We start from the raw sequence: 22735 nt of genomic DNA, 5'->3' as shown, positions 1-22735 counted from the left end.
TCACTATCTTTACATTACAGGGGAGAAAGAGTAAGGTTGCACCCTTAGTGTACGGGCTTACGTGCTCAGGAGTACAACAATGGTCATTTGAGTGTTGCAGCCAATGGCCAGATATGAAAGTGAAGAAGTGAATGACAACAGGGAAACGATCCAGATTCTCTGCCTGTGTAAGTTGTAAGCTCAAGTGGAGAAAATGTTAATGTTTTCCATCAGGTTTTTCGCGAGAAGAATGCTGTTCGCAGGTTGAAAACAGCGGAAAGGGAAAATCTTATACCACTTTAGAGCCAGAGTAATGGAACCGCTTAGCGACTATCGATCAAAGTGTAAAGAGAGACTTCGTGAAGACGTACGAGAAACATTATTGAAAGAATATTGGTCTCTTTGCAGCAGAGGTAAGAGAACACCACATGTTGATACTGATAAGGAGACATTTAGAATTGTGTCATGTGTTTCATATCTTAAGACAGATGTAGTATGAGTAAAAGTGCGCAGGAGAGAACACCACATGTTGATACAGAACAGGAGATCCTGATGATGGGACATTTGGAATTGTGTCATATGTTTCATATCTTAAGACAGATGGGGTATGAGTAAAAGTGTGCGGAGGATGTTTTATAAACACATCGGCAGTAATGAACAAAGATGCTTCCACATCTGGCATAACGCAAGAAGAAAAGGGAGGAAATCCACAGTTCTAGGCCTCTGGCAAGTAACTCAATGCTGAAAATATCCTAGGGATATGAGCTACGACTGTTAAGTAAATAAAATATAATAAACTATGAGAATATATTCTATATTGATTCTTAAAAACTGCAACCATTTGTTTAATCATCGTTACCCGGTCGATTAGTTTATCAGTTTGCCTTTGTCTACCACTACGAGCGCTAGTGTGAGCCAATACATTGTGTCACTTAAGCACCACTACGAGCGCTAATGTGAGTCTATGTAGAGTTCCACTTAGGTCTTCGTCCATATGGCCCCACATGGGTCCCGATCTCCCGTGACACCCGACACCCCTACGGTATACTCTACCGCTGGACCCGCCTGCCGATGGGACATAGCCTGGCCAACGCTGGGCTGTTGCTGTCCCTTGAGTTCGGTGTTCAGATGATCCCTGGCTCATCCATAGCCCCGATCCCACGGACGCTCACATGCGCGAGATCGATGTCTATCTTACCCAGATTCTGGGCGTCACCCTCAACTATTCCAAGTCGGTGCTGCACCCGACTCCCATACTGGCGTATCTTGGCGTCACCATCGACATCCCCAGCCAAGAGGTGAACATGCATCATGTCACCCAGCAGCGCGCCCTCTCCCTTGTGCGCGAGCTGCCCGACCTGTCCCCACATCAACTCCAACAGGCTGCCGGCTACTTTTCTTGGCTCTGCTGGGTCATGGGGTGGCCGGCATTCCCCGCTAAACACATCCTTTCAGGCGAGTTCTTCTGGGTACGAGGACTCTTCACCCCTCAGTTCCTGTCGACGCCCCGCCAGATGTCCGGTGGCTCTCTACAGCGACGCCACCCCACAAAGCGTTGCAGCAGTCTGCCCTGCAGTGAACCAGGCCTGGGCACAGGCATTCCACCAGCCTCATCGGATCAATGTGGCCGCGGTCGTGGCAGTGCATCACTTCGTACAGGACTTTGCCCACTTGGGCTATGATCATGTTCTTGTGTATACGGACAGTTCCGTGGCCCGATACACTTTGTAGTCGGGCCGCGGACCTGCCCTCCATTCTAATGTATTTCTTCTTCATTTGTATGTACAAGTTCTCAATAAAGCAGCACGGAGAGGCGTTCGCCTCTCGTAGAGGCCCATCGCGTCGGCCGATAATCCTGCTGACGCTCCCTCCCGGGAAGTGCTGTCCTCAGTACACGCGAGCCTCTATTCTATATAAGGAGGTTCTCCCCGGGAGGGACGTCAGTCGGCTGTCGGTTCGGGGCGATGGGGCGTCACATTCCCACCGCCGGGCAGCATTCGGCGCAGCCGCGGGCGTCCGGGTGACGGTGGCGAGAGGCTCCGTTGGAGACCTACAATCGGGCGTCTGACCAGAGGGTACTCCCCAAACTCGCTTAGTCGGCACCTCGATTGCGGCGTCAAGCTGGAACCATCGAGTGCTTTATTAACATGAAAGAATACAGGAGGGCGGTCCCAAGACCTAGTACAAACAAATTATGCATGAGAATACCATTAACAAAGAATAAAATCAAGGCTGCATACGCTGTAATGAACAAAACAATACACAGAATCACTCCACAAGTCCACGACACAACTGGTGATGGCTGATGTACGGCGTGGTGGGCGGCAGGCACTTCCCAGACGTCGTCACTATCCGGATGGCGCCCCACGGGCCCCGCGAGCGCCGCGACCCTGCCGCGACTGACCGCGGGTAGCATGGTGGGGTTCTGAAAGTGGAAACCGGGCGGCAAGTTGACCAGGTCATCAGCGGTGGCGTTGTCCACCTGGACAGCCATGCTCCACCCCTTGGTTAGTGCGTAGTACAGGATCGATGCCCCGGTATAGAAAAACCTGCGTTGGGCGTGATCCATTTTTCAAAAAATCAAAGATCCATGAGAGTGCTGAACCAAGGAACGCATTACAGAAAGAATATTTCGGCTAGGATTTGAATAAGAAGGAAAACGAGTAATGACCAAGCGGTTTTAGGCTCGAAGTGACTTTTAGAAATTTGCTTTTTTAGTTTGATAGAGTTCTCCAGTGCTCACAACATAACACGTTAGCCCCTCAACTCTCGGCACAATTGAGGAAATTCCCCACGTTTATGGTTTTCGCAGTATGGGGACCCTACATTGTCAGCTGAGAAATGTTTTCTATATTAAAGTCACCTGGTGATGCGATGTGTGGCTGAGTTTCGTTCGTTTGAATCTCACTATGTACTCCGTGTCGGTCGCACTCTATATTCTAGGGAATATCTTTCAAACATGTCACAAGCGTGGAACTCTACAAATGAAATTGAAGCTAGCCAAGGATTAAGAAGAACAAGAGATCAAAAATGAAATTTCTCTTCATCAGGTGAATCCTTCAGTTCGACTGAAATCAGAATACACACTGAATGATGACACAAAACTGTTTGTATCGAAGAAACTACAGCCGAATATTTTTTCGTCACTGCACTTCCGATTTCCAAGCAAAAGTACAAGGATCTGTTAGTCCTTTACCGCTGATTGACACAGTCTTCGAAGTTGAAGTCCACTGCGGAAGCTTAAAATACACTTCCTGATATAGGGCCTAGATAAATTCACTGAATGTAAGTGTTCCATGTCAGAAGATGTAATTGTGCAAAATACACTTGCATTCTTATGAAAAGTACGACATACTGGGTGTTGTAAAAAGAGTTGTCAAGTGTGAAACTTAATTTTCTTATAATACTTCAATTATTTTACGTTATTCTCCATTCGTTCTCTCAGTATACGGTATACTAAGTCTACCATGACACTGTCAACAACTGTCCAATTACTGAGCAGGAAGCTCTGCATGAAGAAGAATTCTGATCCCCTTAAAGAGAAGCTACTTGCAGTTCTTGTTTTATATTCTTAACCTACGGTCAGGGACTACAATATGTTCATTACAATGGTTACAAGGTCAGTTCTCGATGAGAGAACATGAACCGTATTGAAAAACGTAATGTCCTATAAGACGGAATGAATATGTATGCTGATTTTTTTTTGTTAAAACTATAATATGTCCGTTGTTTAGGATCACTTCATAAATCTCTGATTTCTAAACGTTATAGGGTGATTGAAAAAAGACATTGTAACGGAAACTCAAATTAAAATCAAAAATAAAGGACAGGGATGAAAATTTCGTTTTTATTTTCTAAGAAAATTCAGTTCACATGGAAAACTGTACGCATCCAGAAAACAAAATTTGATTTTCCTTACCTTCAGGGATGGGATATGAAATCCGTATGATAGGAATAAATGGCCCTTTACTAGTTATATGCAAATTCGAAAATTTCGTTTGTTAATTCCATTTTGTATCTCTCCTGTTAAATGCAATATTTTAGACGAGTCCCCTTTTCCAGATGACCGACTCAGTCAGTGCCAATCGCTCAGCTTGACTTACGTCAGGAGAAAGTTGCTGTTCACCACAGGAACTGACTCCAGAGGTGAGAGAACTCAGTTCTTTCTGATAACTACTAGCAGTAGAACTTTGCTGTACACAACAGAAACAGGCTCCAGAGATGAGAGAACTCAGTTCTTTCTGATAACTACTAGCAGTAGAACTTTGCTGTGTACCACAGAAACAGGCTCCAGAGATGAGAGAACTCAGTTCGTTCTGATAACTACTAGCAGTAGAACTATGCTGTGCACCACAGAAACAGGCTCCAGAGGTGAGAGAACTCAGTTCGTTAGCCGTAGAACGAGGAACTCTCAGTAACGTTACCAGTTCTAGCCGTTACTAGGAACGTACAACTTACCGGAAGTTCCATGGAAAGGTAAACATCGTCGCGCTAAGAAATGAACAATGCCAATTACAACGCCTCAGTTCTCTTTGAATGAGAATCCAATTGCTTTTAGATGTTTCCTGTTCCTTGAGATACGAGTATAAATGTCCTCGATCACCAGTGAGAGAAATTTGGCTACAAGTGAACAAAACGCAGGGTGCATTCCCTAGTACAGCTACGAGGAAGAACGAAATCACTTTGGACCCACGAATTAACCTGCTACTCCTATCTGTAGCAGGCTGAGTGAACCTCTGGGTCATGTGCTGCTCCAAAAAATGAAATCTATTTTCTCACGTTTCTCGAACTCACACCCTTCCAGGAGAATCAAGGACGTGTTGGCAACTTCGGTTATGCAGCCCTTGTTAAATAGAGGTCTTACTGTAAGGGTGAGTCTCAATTCTGTGAAGACAGGTGACTGGTGTAAATTCAGGATATTTCTCCCTCTCTCGGACGACCAATGAGTTACATCCAAGTGTTAGGCGATTTAATACGCGTGCCTAACGGCAACACAAGTGTTCATAGACAATAAAACTGCATTTTATTCGTCGTAATTTGACATTGAAAGAATGTTTACTCTACGCGTTTAGCAGTTACAAGAACAAACAGGTGTTTTAGAAAATATCCTCAGCGTTGTCATAAGAAAGGCGTTGGTAATAAACAGTTGTACCGCGGGTGTGATTGTACTTCTTAAAGTAGCTGACATTACGGTATCTGTAATGAGAAAATGTGTAGATCTGTTTTTATCGTGAGAGGAATGAGAACTACCAAGTATATCCAGATATATTCATGTAACAAACGTTGAAGAAACTGCAACTCAGGTACATTTTACCGCACGAGCTACTCATCTCATCATACATCACAATGAAAATAATAACAAGATATTCATAGCACAGCGGACATTGAGCAGGTACGGCAATTGCTTGCTTTAACTACTTAGAATATAATTAACCACTTCTAAATCCCGTAATGGTCCACATTGTTTATTTTCGTGTTATATTAGTTATATTACTCGATTGTAAGCACTTTTGATACGAATAATAGAAACACTCACTCGGATCATGAACTTAATAGTGGGCACTAGGAAAGTTTTGCAATACGCAGAACCAGTTGGCTGGACACCGCATTTATGGTGAGGGATGAAAAGAGGGGTGAAAACCGGTCTAGAAGGCAGCAAGGCGCGACCATCACACCAGTTAGTAGTATAATGGGAGAGTTCTGCGGCCTCCTCCCGCGGGAAATTTGAATTTTGGCGCGAGATTTGAATTTGTAAACAAAGCCACGTGCTTTTTGACAGCTGTCATCGACAACAACGCATCGCTAACCTCACTACTGCCATCTTGACGGGCCTAAACCTCAGTAGTGCCAACTTAACCTAACTAGCGCGAGGTAAACGAAGCCACGTGTTTTTTGACAGCCACGTGCTTTTTGACAGACAACAACGCATCGCTAACCTCAGTACTGCCATCTTGACGGGCCTAAACCTCAGTAGTACCAACTTAACCTAACTAGCGCGAGATAAACAAATCCACGTGTTTTTTGACAGCCACGTGCTTTTTTACAGCTGTCATCCGCCATCCTTAAACTACAGAGCACCGTGCTGCCCTCTTTATCGCAGTAGCTGCAAATTCGTCACCTGTCATCGGCAGTGCTGCCATCTTGGCGGGCCTAAACCTTAGTGCTACCAACTTAACCTCACTAGCGTGAGATAAACAAATCCACGTGCTTTTTTGACAGCTGTCATCCACCATCTTTAAACCACAGAGCACTGTGCTGCCCTCATTATCGCAGTAGCTGCAGATTCATCACCTGTCATCCACAGTGCTGCCATCTCAACGGGCCTAAACCTTAGTGCTACCAACTTAACCTCACTAGCGCGAGATTAGAATCGGTAAACAAATCCACGTGCTTTTTTGACAGCTGTCATCCGCCATCTTTAATCTATAGAGCACAGTGGTGCTCTCTTTAGCTACTTACCTTTGAAATGTGGTGGCGGATAATTTGAAAAATGCTTTTTGACAGCAGCCATCTTTAATCTAGAGAGCACCGTGCTGCCCTCTTTAGCTAGTTACCTTTGAAATGTGGTGGCAGGCAATTCCACATGACAGAAGCCATCTTTAATCAAGAGAGCACCGTGCTGCCCTCTATGTGGTGGCGGCAATTTGAAAAATTCTACATGCTCTTGTTTGGAAACAAACTCACGCGCTTTTTTGACAGCCGTCATCCGCCATCTTTAATCAACAGAGCACAGTGCTGCACTCTTTAGCTAGATACCTTTGAAATGTGGTGGCGGCAATTTGAAAAATTCTATGTGCTCTTGTTGGGAAACAAAGCCACGTGTTTTTTTGACAGCTGTCATTCGCCATCTTTAATCAATAGAGCACTGTGCTGCGGGCAATTTCGTCAGCTGTCACCCGCCATCTTTAATCCAGAGAACACCGTGCTACCCTCTTTATGACATGTAGTAGCGGGCAATTTGAAAAGTTCTGTTAGCTGTCATCCGCCATCTTTAATCAAGAGCGCACCGTGCTGCCATCTTTAGCTAGATACCTTTGAAATGTGGTGGCGGCAAATTGAAAAATTCCACGTGCTTCTGTTTAGTAAACAAACTCACGCGCTTTTTTGTCAGCTGTCATCCGCCATCTTACATCGCAAACCTCAGTGCTACACTCTTTAGGTACATACCTTTGAAATATGGTGGCGGATAATTTAAAAAGAAAAATTCTACAGCAGCCATCTCTCGACGCTAATTGCACAAGATGGTGGCTATACATGACTCCTTAAAGGAGCTTATCCAAGATGGCCGCTATACATAGGTTCTTATGAGATGCCCTTGGGATGCTTGCGCAAGATGGCGGTTATACATGGCTCCTTATGAGATGCCCTAGGGATGCTTGCGCGAGATGGCGGTTGCTCTTATGAGGCGGCTTAAGGGTCCTTGCACAAGATGGCTAGAGAAGCCCTAAGGATGCTTGCGCAAGATGGCGGACACAAGATGGCGGCTATACAGTCTCCTTATGAGACGCCTTAAGGGTGCTTGCACAAGATGGCTGCTGCTCTTGTGAAGAAAGCTAGCTTAGAGGCTAAGGCGTCGTGCTAGTTCGATTCATTAAATTTGGGGCTTAAATGCAAAATGTTAAATATCTCGAAAGCGGTGCATCGTAGAGCAAAACGGACAAAAAAATTTCTGCCCAGTACCTCGGTTCGCAGTACGAGGAAGAAGAAAAACATAGTCTAATGATGAGATCAACGGTTCGGTTCCTACTGAAGCCCTTTGGCATTCGCTCTGTTTTAGCTTGTATTGAAGCAAGTCTTCGTAACATGATCAGGTTTAGCTATGGTAGAGAGTATAACGTGCCGTGCAGGTTCGATTCATTAAATTTGGGGCTTAAATGCAAAATGTTAAATATCACGAAAACGGTGCATCGTAGAGCAAAACCTGATACCTGGGTTTGCGGTATCAGGAATATGATAGCATAAGAAAAACATAGTCTAATGATGAGATCGACGGTTCGATCCCTACTTAGGCCCTTTGTCATTGGCAGCTATCTAATTCTACAAGATGGGGGCTATACATAGCTTCTTATGAGGCAGCTTAAGAGCGCTTGCACAAGATGGCTGCTGCTCTTATGAGGCGCCTTAGGGGTGCTTGCGCAAGGTAGCAGCGACAAGACGGTGACTATACACAGCTCCTTATGATACGGTCTAGAGGTCCTCACACAAGATGGTGGCTGCTCTGATGAAGAAAGCTAGCTTTGCATCGTGCAGGTATCTTTACAGCTCTAAACCTCATATCTTTGAAATGTGGTGGCGGGTAATTTGAAAAATTCTACTTGCTTTTCCTTAACAGCAGCTATCTTTAAACAATAGCGGCTATACATAAGCTGTTAAGGCCTCCTCTTATGTCAAGGCATAGCTCTATCGAACAAGTTTAAACCTGCATCGGGATAGCTAGAGTAAGCACGTGCTGCAGTGATGACGTCATTATGCATGTTTAGATTTGCAAATCACTAAAGAAACGTAATAAGACTAGAATCGAACACTGCTCTCTATGCTGTTAACTTTATCATGTGATCGGAACATTGATTGAAGTGTTTAGAACACTAAATAAGTGATCAAGACTATAATAGAACACTGTACTCGATATAACATGTGTTTAGAACATTCAGGGGATACCTTTGTTCTAAGAAGATTAGATTGCCGCACATTCTTTGTAGGTCTAATAGGCTAAAGGGCTAATGGGCTAAAGGGCTAATGGGCTAAAGGGCTAAAGGGCTAATGGGCTAAAGGGCTAGGGTGCCTCTCCTCTCTTTATCCGGGCTTGAGACCGGCTCTACAACTAGAGGCGGAGTTAACACCCTAAGGAAGGGAGAATGTTGGGAAATTATCTATACGAATATAGCTACTCGATCGACTATATACTACAGATGGATGACTTAGGTGAGGGTAAGCGCTTACTTAATAATACCTACACGACGTAATTCATACTCTATTTCAAAAATATCTTCTTTGTACTGTGTGTAACCAGCATCATGATAGGCTCTTAACAGTTATAAACGTTTTACGAGTACGTTGGGGTCTTTACAGTAAATTATATCTACATAGGGTAACAGAGGCTTGTTGTGAACTTTGAGTCTATATGCAGACAGTTGATGTGCAGGGACTTGTTTTGATGTAATACGTGCTTCAGCAGTAGCGTTTCTAGGTACAAACTTAACTTGATTTTATAGCGATGAAGCGTTGAAATTTCCTTCTTCTTTACCTTGCATCTCTTCTTGAGATGTTTGCACTTCGACAGAACGTGTAGTTCCTTAGGGAGTTACTCCGCCTCTAGTTGTAGAGCCGGTCTCAAGCCCGGATAAAGAGAGGAGAGGCACCCTAGCCCTTTAGCCCATTAGCCCTTTAGCCCTTTAGCCCTTTAGCCCTTTAGCCCATTAGCCCAATAGCCTATTAGCCCTACAAGGAATGTGCGGTAATCTAATCTTCTTAGAACAAAGGTATCCCCTGACATGTTCTAAACACATGTTGTATCGAGTACAGTGTTCTATTATAGTCTTGATCACTTATTCAGTGTTCTAAACACTTCAATCAATGTTCCGATCACACGATAAAGTTAGCGGCATAGAGTGCAGTGTTCGATTCTAGTCTTGTTATGTTTCTTTAGTGATTTGCAAGTCTAAACATGCATAATGACGTCATCACTGCAGCACGTGCTTACTCTAGCTATCCCGATGCAGGTTTAAACTTGTTCGATAGAGCTATGCCTTGACATAAGAGGAGGCCTTAACAGCTTATGTATAGCCGCTATTGTTTAAAGATAGCTGCTGTTAAGAAAAAGCACGTAGAATTTTTCAAATTACCCGCCAACACATTTCAAAGGTATGAGGTTTAGTGCTGAAAAGATACCTGCACGAGGAAAAGCTAGCTTTCTTCATCAGAGCAGCCACCATCTTGTGTGAGCACCTCTAGACCGTATCATAAGGAGCTGTATATAGCCACCGTCTTGTCGCTGCTACCTTGCGCAAGCACCCCTAGGGCGTCTCATAAGAGCAGCAGCCATCTTGTGCAAGCGCTCTTAAGCTGCCTCATAAGAAGCTATGTATAGCCCCCATCTTGTAGAATTAGATAGCTGCCAATGTCAAAGGGCCTAAGTAGGGATCGAACCGTCGATCTAATTATTAGACTATGTTTTTCTTATGCTATCATATTCCTGATACTGCAAACCCAGGTATCAGGTTTTGCTCTACGATGCACCGTTTTCGTGATATTTAACATTTTGCATTTAAGCCCCAAATTTAATGAATCGAACCTGCACGGCACGTTATACTCTCTACCATAGCTAAACCTGATCATGTTACGAAGAATTGCTTCAATACAAGCTAAAACAGAGCCAATGCCAAAGGGCTTAAGTAGGAACCGAACCGTTGATCTCATCATTAGACTATGTTTTTCTTGTTCCCCGTACTGCGAACCGAGGTACTGGGCAGAAATTTTTTATCCGTTTTGCTCTACATTGCACCGCTTTCGAGATATTTAACATTTTGCATTTAAGCCCCAAATTTAATAATTCGAACTAGCACGACGCGTTAGCCTCTAAGATAGCTTTCTTCATAAGAGCAGCAGCCATCTTGTGCAAGCACCCTTAAGGCGTCTCATAAGGAGACGTGTATAGCCGCCATCTTGTGTCCGCCATCTTGCGCAAGCATCCTTAGGGCGTCTCTAGTCATCTTGTGCAAGGACCCTTAAGCCGCCTCATAAGTGCAACCGCCATCTCGCGCAAGCATCCCTAGGGCATCTCATAAGGAGCCATGTGTAACCGCCATCTTGCGCAAGCATCCCAAGGGCGTCTCATAAGAACCTATGTATAGCGGCCATCTTGCATAAGCTCCTTTAAGGAGTCATGTATAGCCACCATCTTGTGCAATTAGCGTCGAGAGATGGCTGCTGTAGAATTTTTCTTTTTAAATTATCCGCCACCATATTTCAAAGGTATGTACCTAAAGAGTGTAGCACTGAGGTTTGCGATGTAAGATGGCGGATGACAGCTGACAAAAAAGCGCGTGAGTTTGTTTACTAAACAGGAGCACGTGGAATTTTTCAATTTGCCGTCACCATATTTCAAAGGTATCTAGCTAAAGATGGCAGCACGGTGCGCTCTTGATTAAAGATGGCGGATGACAGCTAACAGAACTTTTCAAATTGCCCGCTACTACATGTCATAAAGAGGGTAGCACTGTGTTCTGTGGATTAAAGATGGCGGGTGACAGCTGACGAAATTGCCCGCAGCACAGTGCTCTATTGATTAAAGATGGCGGATGACAGCTGTCAAAAAGCACGTGGCTTTGTTTCCCAACAAGAGCACATAGAATTTTTCAAATTGCCGCCACCACATTTCAAAGGTATCTAGCTAAAGAGTGCAGCACTGTGCTCTGTTGATTAAAGATGGCGGATGACGGCTGTCAAAAAAGCGCGTGAGTTTGTTTCCAAACAAGAGCATGTAGAATTTTTCAAATTGCCGCCACCACATAGAGGGCAGCACGGTGCTCTCTTGATTAAAGATGGCTTCTGTCATGTGGAATTGCCTGCCACCACATTTCAAAGGTAACTAGCTAAAGAGGGCAGCACGGTGCTCTCTAGATTAAAGATGGCTGCTGTCAAAAAGCATTTTTCAAATTATCCGCCACCACATTTCAAAGGTAAGTAGCTAAAGAGAGCACCACTGTGCTCTATAGATTAAAGATGGCGGATGACAGCTGTCAAAAAAGCACGTGGATTTGTTTACCGATTCTAATCTCGCGCTAGTGAGGTTCAGTTGGTAGCACTAAGGTTTAGGCCCGTTAAGATGGCAGCACTGTGGATGACAGGTGATGAATTTGCAGCTACTGCGATAAAGAGGGCAGCACAGTGCTCTGTGGTTTAAAGATGGCGGATGACAGCTGTCAAGAAAGCACGTGGATTTGTTTATCCCACGCTAGTGAGGTTAAGTTGGTAGCACTAAGGTTTAGGCCCGCCAAGATGGCAGCACTGACGATGACAGGTGACGAATTTGCAGCTACTGCGATAAAGAAGGCAGCACGGTGCTCTGTAGTTTAAAGATGGCGGATGACAGCTGTAAAAAAGCACGTGGCTGACAAAAAACACGTGGATTTGTTTATCTCGCGCTAGTTAGGTTAAGTTGGTACTACTGAGGTTTAGGCCCGTCAAGATGGCAGGACTGAGGTTAGCGATGCGTTGTTGTCTGTCAAAAAGCACGTGGCTGTCAAAAAACACGTGGCTTTGTTACCTCGCGCTAGTTAGGTTAAGTTGGCACTACTGAGGTTTAGGCCCGTCAAGATGGCAGTAGTGAGGTTAGCGATGCGTTGTTGTCGATGACAGCTGTCAAAAAGCACGTGGCTGTCAAAGAACACGTGGCTTTTTTTACCTCGCGCTAGTTAGGTTAAGTTGGCACTACTGAGGTTTAGGCCCGTCAAGATGGCAGCAGTGAGGTTAGCGATGCGTTGTTGTCGATGACAGCTGTCAAAAAGCACGTGGCTTTGTTTACAAATTCAAATCTCGCGCCAAAATTCAAATTACCCGCCAAAAATTTACATTTCCCACCAGAATTCAAATTTCCCGCGGGATGAGGCCGCAGAACTCTCCCATTATACTACTCCAGTTGTTACCAAGTAGTGGGATTGGTAGCATGTTAAGATGTCAGTGTGGTCTAAGGGTGAATATCGCGCAAATATCCGCTACAATTTTGCTCGTGTATTTAATGTTGACCAGTGCCTAGAGGAAATGACTCCGATGCTGGGAAAAGACTGTCCACATCGGACAACAATTCTCCGCTGGTATAAAGAGTTCCAGAGGGGAAATTTTGGGGTTCAAGGCGATCCTCATTCTGGCCGACCCTTTGAATCAGTGACTGAGGAAAACATTGAAGCTCTGAGGAAAATGTTGCAGCAAGAGGGGCGGATGGCATATAGGCAGATAGAAGAGACCTTCCACATCCCTGCACCAGCTATTCATTCAATTCTACACGACCATCTCCATGTTAGAAAGGTGTGTTCCCTTGGAGTGCCCCATTCACTCTCAGAGCAAAGGGCACATCGAGTGAATTGGTACCGAAAAATGCTAAAACAGTTTGAAAATGAGACTTCGCGTAATGCCAATAGCATCGTTACAGGTGACGAAACTTGACTTTATTATTACGATGTCCCAACAAAATCCCAGAACAAGGTGTGCCGGTTTGAAGATGAGGGTACTCCTGTGACTGAGCGAAAGTCAAGGTCAGTAAAGAAAAGGATGATTGCAGTATTCTTCACTAAAGGGGTAATCCTGACTCGGGTTGTGCTAGAAACAAAAAGGGCAGTTACTGCGAAGTGGTACAGTGAGACTCGCCTGCCTCAGGTCACCCAGGTTCTGAAGCAGCTCCGTCCAAGGTCACGGCTCAACACTTGGCTCTTGCATCACGACAATGCTCCAGCACATACAATTTTCCGCGGGTATAAAGTGTTCTAGAGGGGAAATTGTGGGGTTGAAGACGATCCTCATTCTGGACGACCGTCTGAATCGGTGACTGAGGAAAACATTGAAGCTGTGAGGAAAATGTTGCAGCAAGAGGGACATCGTGCTAAAACAACAATGGATCTTCTTGCCAGATCAGGGTTGACTGTGCTTGATCGCCCTCAGTACAGTCCGGATCTTGCCCTTGTGACTTCGCACTCTTCCCAGAAGTGAAGATGAAGCTGAAAGGGCGGCGTTTTGCATCCGACGAGGAGCTTCTGGCAGCATGGGATCAAGCGTGTGAAAATGTAATCGAAGAAAAGTGGCAGAGTTGGTTCAGTGAGTGGTTTCAGTGAGTGGTTTCGACGTATGTAGAAGTAAATTGAGTGGGGTGGAAATTATTTTGAAAAAGTCTAAAGCGTTCACTCACATTGCAAAACTTTCCTAGTACCCTTTGTATTGGGCATTTGGAAAGAGATCCTCTAGCGAACACCAATCCATGAGCAAGGGAGATGGAGGGAAGATATTTCGTTGATCAGTCACAGGCAGTGTGTGGGCTGAGAGCACAAGATTGTCAGTATCAGTCAAGTAATTGAACGATAGGAAGAGATAGTTATGCTCATGGCAGAGTACCAGGAGATCGGGAATAGATTGTTACAGAACTGAAGACAACCTTCCTCTCTTAACACCAATCGGAGGATAATGAAGCTATCGATAAAAGGAAGGGAAGACACAAACCTAATATCCTCATAGTCGGAAAAGATTAGGAGTTGAGTAAGGAAGATCGGACAGTGAATACGAAAGTTAGGAGGCTCACAAAAATAACTAGATAGTGTGTTAGACTCAGCTACGAGTTTTGTGGTCACCAAGCGTAGAGTCAAGGAGAGGTTACCTCTTCTTTCTCCTACTTAGGATTATGTGATTCAGATACGGACGATCTTTTCTACAGCTGTCCCCTATCAGTTCAACATGTCGCATCACTAATCAGATAACTTGGTGGTTACATAGAGTTAGGCACCCCTTTAAGTCCTTTCTTACGACCGCGCTCAGGGTGATTCTGTTCAGTCTGGTTGTTTGTATACTACATTTAAAATGATGAACTTCGTATTGTAGCCAGAGAAGGGGTGTTAGGTCAGAGTGGCGACCGTGGAATCACGAGCTGGGTAAGACAATGTTTCACCTCTCCCTGTCCGATATCTCTTGGTAAAGTCCTGGACTCTTCTGACGCACAGTGAATCTCTCATTTTCTGTGGACATGTCTTCATTGCATTCTATTTTCTCTTTTGTTTTACCTGCGCGCTGTACCGTCCTGGTCACAATCCATACTTTGTAAGGAGCACGAACAGTACATCTATGAAGAGCTCGCTTCCAAAATTGGCAAGTTATTGAATAACATGTAAACATTACTTTATTTGTAATTTTTACTCGTAATTCACTTCTGAAATTAAAATTGTAATCGTTACATTGTAGTAATCGAGATACATCGCAACAAGAGCTTGGTAACTTTGGAGCCCCAGCACTCGTTCATTTACTCGCAGCTTGTTGAGATTTAGGTAATCGTGAGACGGTGGTGGTGATTATTGTTTTAAGAGGAAGTACAACTGGACAACCATCCTCTATTAACACTAAGCAGAGGGAAAATGGAGGAGATATGACATTTAAAGGTATCGGCAAAAGAATAAGTGGACTCCATAGGACACGAGCACCTCAAAAAACCGTGGAAGAGACTCACACAAGACTCAACTAGCGGAACAGTGGAGGAGCCTCACACAAGAGCCAGCTAGCGGAACAGTGGAGGAGCCTCACAAAAGAGCCAGCTAGCGGAACCGAGGAGGAGCCTCACACAAGAGTCAGCCAGCGGAACAGTGGAGGAGCCTCACACAAGACTCAGCTAGCGGAACAGTGGAGGAGCCTCACACAAGAGCCAGCTAGCGGAACCGTGGAGGAGCCTCACACAAGAGCCAGCTAGCGGAACAGTGGAGGAGCCTCACACAAGACTCAGCTAGCGGAACAGTGGAGGAGCCTCACACAAGACTCAGCTAGCGGAACCGTGGAGGAACCTCACACAAGAGCCAGCTAGAGGAATCGTAGAAAGGCCTCACACAAGACTCAACTAGCGGAACCGTGGAGGAGCCTCACACAAGACTCAGCTAGCGGAACCGTGGAGGAACCTCACACAAGAGCCAGCTAGAGGAATCGTAGAAAGGCCTCACACAAGACTCAACAAGCGGAACCGTGGAGGATCCTCACACAAGACTCAACTAGCGGAACCGTGGAGGATCCTCACACAAGACTCAACTAGCGGAACCGTGGAGGAGCCTCACACAAGACTCAGCTAGCGGAACAGTGGAGTAGCCTCACACAAGAGCCAGCTAGAGGAATCGTGGAAGAGCCTCACACAAGGCTCAGCTAGCGGAACAGTGGAGGATCCTCACACAAGACTCAGCTAGCGGAACAGTGGAGGATCCTCACACAAGACTCAGCTAGCGGAACAGTGGAGGAGCCTCACACAAGACTCAGCTAGCGGAACAGTGGAGTAGCCTCACACAAGAGCCAGCTAGCGGAATCGGGGAGGAGCCTCACACAAGACTCAGCTACCGGAACAGTGGAGGAGCCTCACACAAGAGCCATCTAGCGGAACCGTGGAGGAGCCTCACACAAGAGCCAGCTAGCGGAATCGGGGAGGAGCCTCACACAAGACTCAGCTACCGGAATAGTGGAGGAGCCTCACACAAGAGCCAGCTAGCGGAACCGTGGAGGAGCCTCACACAAGAGCCAGCTAGCGGAACCTGGGAGGAGCCTCACACAAGACTGAGCTAGCGGAACCGCGGAGGAGCCTCACACAAGAGCCAGCTAGCGGAACCGTGGAGGAGCCTCACACAAGAGCCAGTTAGCGGAACCTGGGAGGAGCCTCACAAAAGACTGAGCTAGCGGAACCGCGGAGGATCCTCACACAAGAGCCAGCTAGCGGAACCTGGGAGGAGCCTCACACAAGACTGAGCTAGCGGAATCGTGGAGGAGCCGCACACAAGACTCAGATAGCGGAACAGTGGAAGAGCCTCACACAAGACTCAGATAGCGGAACCATGGAGGGGCTCACACAAGACTGAGCTAGGGGAACCGTGGAGGTGTCTCACACTGTTACCGAGGTAACGATTTTAGCCTTCCCCATTTATGTTTTGGACTGGCTATCGCTGTAGAAGTTAGTGTTACATCATGCTCATCTTTCAAACTGGTTTTCTACGACTACTTCTAAGTTACTGGAGGCCATACACCTAACTTATTATTTCTACTTGCCTAAAACACTCTGTTCTGTTTTAATTCAAGAACTGTCTGTTTGTGTTTCGCGTTATTCTGTGCCAGGTACGGAAAATTGATGGACTAATTAATATAAAAATAGGATCAAATAAGTATAAAGTGTGCACTATGGAACAGTTAAATAAACTAAAGTGATATGCGGGAGAAATGGTCACAACATTTTGTAACTTTCTATTGTAGTTTAATTTTAGAGTTATCCTTATAGTATATCGTAATTTTTAACATTAACTCTCTATTAGAACGTTATTAGTAATATAGTTTACTTTTGCTTGCCGTAGTGGTAGATTGGTGTTAGTAGCAGCAGACTTGGTTCAGTGCCTTATTTTTGTCGTGTTTATTTCCACTTGCATTATTGACACATTGCCATTATCGTATTGATCGCTGTAAATTGTTATTCCCATTCCCATTATTGTCATAATCATCTCCAACGTAACTGAGAACAACGTAAGTTACAGTTCCCCTGATGAACTTGAGACAAACGAACAGGCTCCCCTTTTCCTTGCAAACATTCCTCAAAACCTTCCATTTACTCCACCCTCCTACACTGTCGCTGGAACCAGCTGTGCAAGCAACACACACCTATTGTCATCTGATCTTTCTTGCCATTCCCAGTCGACAAGGGACATCATGAACCACCAGCTCTCTGCGTACAGTAATGCATTAAATATTTAAAATATAAACGCTCCAAGCTTCCTTGCGGAGGCGCGAATGGATGCAATAAAACCTCCCAGTTTCCACGCAATATTAATCACTGAATATTGGTTAAAACCACACCACGCAATAGAAAGACTGCAGCTGGCGGGTTATATATTTCTCAGATCCGACAGATTAAGTAATCCCTCCGGGGGTACTGCCGCATACTGTATGTTATGACCGGCTTACGCCTTAAAATAATCTGTAGGTCTACAGGTCCGTACGAATGAAAACCTGAGTTCATGTTGGAAATAACTGTGAGTGAAGTAAAATGTCTTCTGGGTGTAGTATATAAACCACCGAAAGCGGGATTTTTATGCGATCTAGAGACTCAAATACAAGATTAAGTCCCTGATTACTGAAATATAATTATAACGGGTGACTTCAACATACATCTTCTTGAACCTAACTCTCCTCAGACAACTCACCTATTAACTTCTTTTAGAGCTTGCGATTTAACGTTTCTCCCTTTCAACACTACACATCACACAGACACATCACACACTTTAATTGATCTCATTACCACTAACCAACCTGAATTAGTTCTTCATCGCGGTCAAATTAGTGCCCCAGGCATATCGCGACATGATGCTATAATTATGGCCTATTCTATTAAAAGTCCCAAGTTCAAACCGAAAATAATTTCATATAGAGATCTACGAAGAATTGACAAGAATAAACTTTTACAAGACACAGTTGCAGTGCCATGGCATGACATATTTAAATTTAAAGACTTAAATGACAAAGTGACTCTCTTCAATCAACATATGACTGAACTGTACGATAGACATGCCCCTGAAAAAAAAGACTCGAGTTACGCGAAAGCCAGCTCCCTGGCTCTCAGATGAGATTAGAGCACTAATGGCTGAACGCGATGCTGCTTATAGACGAGTTAAGAAACATTGCACTGCTGACAATCTACTGAACTATAAGAGACTAAGAAACGCTACGACCCAACAGATTAGAAACGCTAAACTACGACACGCTCACAGTTTAATTCAAAGAAATGCTTCAACAGCTGTATTGTGGAAATCCATAAAGAGCTTTGGAATTACCAAAGGAGGAGACGACGACGAAAAAAATATACCATTGGAAAAACTGAACGATTACTTTTCATCTAACTACACATTAAATGCAGCCCTGAAACAGGAAGTTCTAGACGGGAATTATGCAAAGACGCGAACAGATAGAGAATACTTCTACTTCCGTCCAACAACCCACTCAAAAGTCAGGTTTGTTATAAATCGGATAACATCAGCGGCAAAAGGAAATGACAGTATAGGAATAGAGATGATAAAAATTATTCTGGATGTGATATTTCCTGCACTAATTAACAAATTTAACTCTTCCCTTGTAGAGAGCACATTTCCCGAAATATGGAAAGTGGGCATTATACGTCCTCTAAAAAAGTAGCATCCCCTTCTGAACCATCTGACTACAGAGCCATCTGCATACTTTCTGCTTTATCCAAAGCGCTAGAGTTCATCGCTCATAGACAAATAACAGACTACATGACGACTTACAACTTATTTGACCCACTACAATCTGGTTTTCGTCAAGCACACAGCACTACAACGGCACTACTGAAGGTCACAGAAGACATCCGAGAAGCTATGGACAACGAGGAAGTGACAGTTTTAATACTCCTAGACTTGAACGAAGCTTTTGACTCTGCTCAAATTGACATTTTGCTCTCGAAATTGTATTTCCTCTATTACTCGGACAGCGCCCTCCTTTGGTTGCATTCCTACTTATAAGGCCGTCGGCAGTGTGTTACAGATAGAATAAACAAATCAATTTGGCGGTCTGTGCAGTGTGGTGTGCCCCAAGGGTCGGTGTTAGGACCCCTTCCTTTTTCTAATTACATTAATGACGTCTCCCAAATCCTAACACACTGCAAATACCATATTTATGCTGATGGTGTGCAAATGTACCTCCATACATCTCCAAATCTAATATTTTTGGCCGTAGACAAAATCAATCAGGATTTAACATCGTTTTCTTCTTGGTCTTTGAGATGTGGTCTTAGGTTAAACCCAGCAAAAACGCAAGCGCGCATCCTTGGATACCCTAAACTACTCGCGAAGGTCAATCGACCAGAGATTCCATCTATAAGCTTGTGTAATACTAACATACCATTCATGTCATCAGTAAAAGTCCTAGGTGTTACTTTCGATGATGATATGTCATGGAAAACGCATATTACAAACATCACCCAGTAAACATTCTCTGCATTGCACATACTGCGCGGGTATAAATACTTATTTTCTTGAAGAACTCAAAAAATACTGGTAGAAGCTCTGGTTTTCCCTCATTTCGACTATTGTGACGCGATTTATAGAGACACTCGGAACATGTTATTGAGCAGATTACAACGTGGTCAAAATGCATGTGTGACATACGTCTGTAACCTGCGGTACTATGACCACGTAACTCCTCCATATAACTACCTATCTTGGCCCCGACTAGAAATCCGTCGCACTGTCATACCCTATGCCATCTCCATAAAATCCTTAATTCTTCAAAGCCATTTTACCTTACTTCATATTTCAAATACCTATCCTCTTATGATAGTCTTAACACCAGATCTGCTAATAATTCCATCCTTGCTTTACCTACCCATATAAATGCCATCTACGATAAATCATTCACAGTAATTGCCTGCCGTGAGTGGAGCCTCCTTCCCGAAAGTATCAAGGGGTTAAGCGCTATTCGTACTTTCAAGGAAGCACTTTGGAGACATTTTATGCACTAGTAAGGATCATCTGTAAACTTGATGCTGCTATTTACAACCATTCTATTGTTATGGATGTACTGGTAGAGAGTCTAAAATTCCTATCCGATTTGTTTTCAAAATCAAGTTTTATGTACTGCCTCTTTCTTTTACATGTAGAATATTAGTTTGAAGAATATATCCTTTCATTATATCTGATTTATTTCATCTTAATTTAATCTTAATTTATTTCATCTTAATGTAATATCACCATCCTTGTATTTTTATTAATTAAATTTGTATGAGATCTACTTATTGTAAGTAATAAAATGTAATATATGCATATTTCACTTCCTGGTTGGATGGAAGAGGAGGCCTGAGGGCCTTATATATCAGTTTTGTTACAATCTGTACCCCTTCTGAATGTTCATTCTTGTTTTTCATGGTTTTGCAAGGCTAAGTTCTTTACAATATTAGATCTTAACCAGGCATATAATAAAATACCTCTGGCAGAAGAATCCAAACACCTGACGGCTTTCGCCACGGATTGGAATCTGTATCAATACTACTGCGCCCCTTCGGGATCCATACGTGTGCAGCTGCCCTTACTAGACAGCTGGAGAGGGTCTTCTCCGATATCAAATTCGAATATCTGAAACATTACCTCGATGATGTCGTCGTGTTTTCAGTGACCTCCGAAGAGCACTTAGATAATCTGACGGAAGTCCTCAATCGCCTTCGGAAGCCTGGGTTGACTGTTAAATTATCTAAGGTAGCCTTTGCTAATCCTTCTATGTTGTTCTTAGGGCATACTGTGTCGCCCGATGGTGTATATATTGACCATTCAAGAACACAGACTTCAAGCCTCCGAAGGACATAAAGGGAATCGCTAGATTCATAGGCATAGTGATTTTTTCAGGAAATGTATTCGTAACTTTGCTATTAGGGCGGCGCCCTTGAACTTACTTCGCAAGAAAGGTGTAAAATTTGAATGGGGCCGTCGCAGCCAGCAGCTTTTGAAGACGTTAAATTAGCTCATTGTAACGTCCCTGTACAAGCCATGCCCGATTTCTCTAAGAAATTCACTGTCCAAAGTGATGCCTGTTCATCTGCTGTGGCTGCTGTCCTTTTTCAGGAGACGGAACTCGGAAGGCGGCATACCTTCTATGCGTCTAGGACCTATCGGTTCTAGAAGTAAAGTATTCTAGCTATGAATTAGAGGCTTTGGCAGTCTTGTTTGCCCTGGAGAAGTTACGCCTTTATCTGGAACATGTCAAATTTGAATTAGAAAGACACAAGCAGCCTTAAGGTGGCCTCGTAACGCCCGTCGGGCTCGCAGGATCTAAGCTTTCCTATGTGATGTACGACACATTCGGGGATCAGAAAATGCAGTTGCTGATGGACTAAGTCACATGTTTTCTAGTGATATTGAGACCAGTGAACAGGAAGTTAGTTCTTCTCTTTCTATGCCCACACCTCCTAGTATTAATGCTATTCTGACGGATGCCCCTACTCTGTTTCGTGACACTGAGAATTATCAACCAGAAGATCCCGTGCTGGCTCCGATAATGGAAACCATTTCTTCTGGGGAACGTGTTGTCCCTTATGTATTGAGTAACGGGGTTTTGTGTTGCCCTTCGAGGCATGATCAGAAGATGACAGTTCTTGAGCCAATGATCTTCAAATATTATCATGAGACCCCATTAGGGATCAAAGGGGCACGGGAATAAATTTATTATTGTAATGTGTAGACGGCTTCACTAGATTTTCATGATTGTTCTCCACTAAGCTGACTACCGTTCTTTTGGTCCCTGTCAAAATATAGTTTCTGATAATGCAAAGGCTTTCACATCTAACCTATTCCGGAAATACTGTTTCAATCTGTCCATATCCCATGTAACATATTCCGCTTATAACCCTCAACCATCTCTGGCTGAGGGGATCAATCGTAATCTTCGATCTGCGTTGACCGCTTTTCTTCATGGAGATCATTCCAAGTGGGATACTTCTCTGCATTGGTTAGGTTTTACTTTAAATTCAGCTGTTCATGAGTCCCACAAGTTCACTCCCGCCTCTCTCATGTTTAAATTTATTCCCAACACGCCGCTGTCTAATCTTTCATGCTTCCTGCTTAAACGCAACGATACGATGAATACACTCTAACTGTAAAACGTATTCGAGACATTGAACAAGACATTGTATATGTATAACATAGCGCTTTTTCGAAAAAGATTGGCTAGCAGTTTAGTGTGTTTTGACGTATAGTTAGGTGGAATCATATTTTCAACACAAAAAGGAAGGTCAGAATGTGAATCATGCAGATGAGAAGGGTATGCAAGAGAAGCTTCCAGCACGTAGCCGCGATGACGATCTTTTGCAGCCTCAAAAACATCTAAATGTTGAATTTCAGTTTCTGTTAGCCACACAAAATTCTTACACGGTAATGGCTGTGACATGACCCACCCATACAGATTATTGACATCGAAATACATCAGGTAAGAATCTTCTTTCTCTGGATTATAGTTGTCGAGGTAGGGATTATTCGCGATAGCATGCCTGTTGACA

This window comes from Anabrus simplex, chromosome X, assembly GCF_040414725.1.
Source record: "Anabrus simplex isolate iqAnaSimp1 chromosome X, ASM4041472v1, whole genome shotgun sequence".
Lineage (NCBI taxonomy): Eukaryota > Metazoa > Arthropoda > Insecta > Orthoptera > Tettigoniidae > Anabrus > Anabrus simplex.
This window is presented reverse-complemented; position numbering follows the sequence as displayed.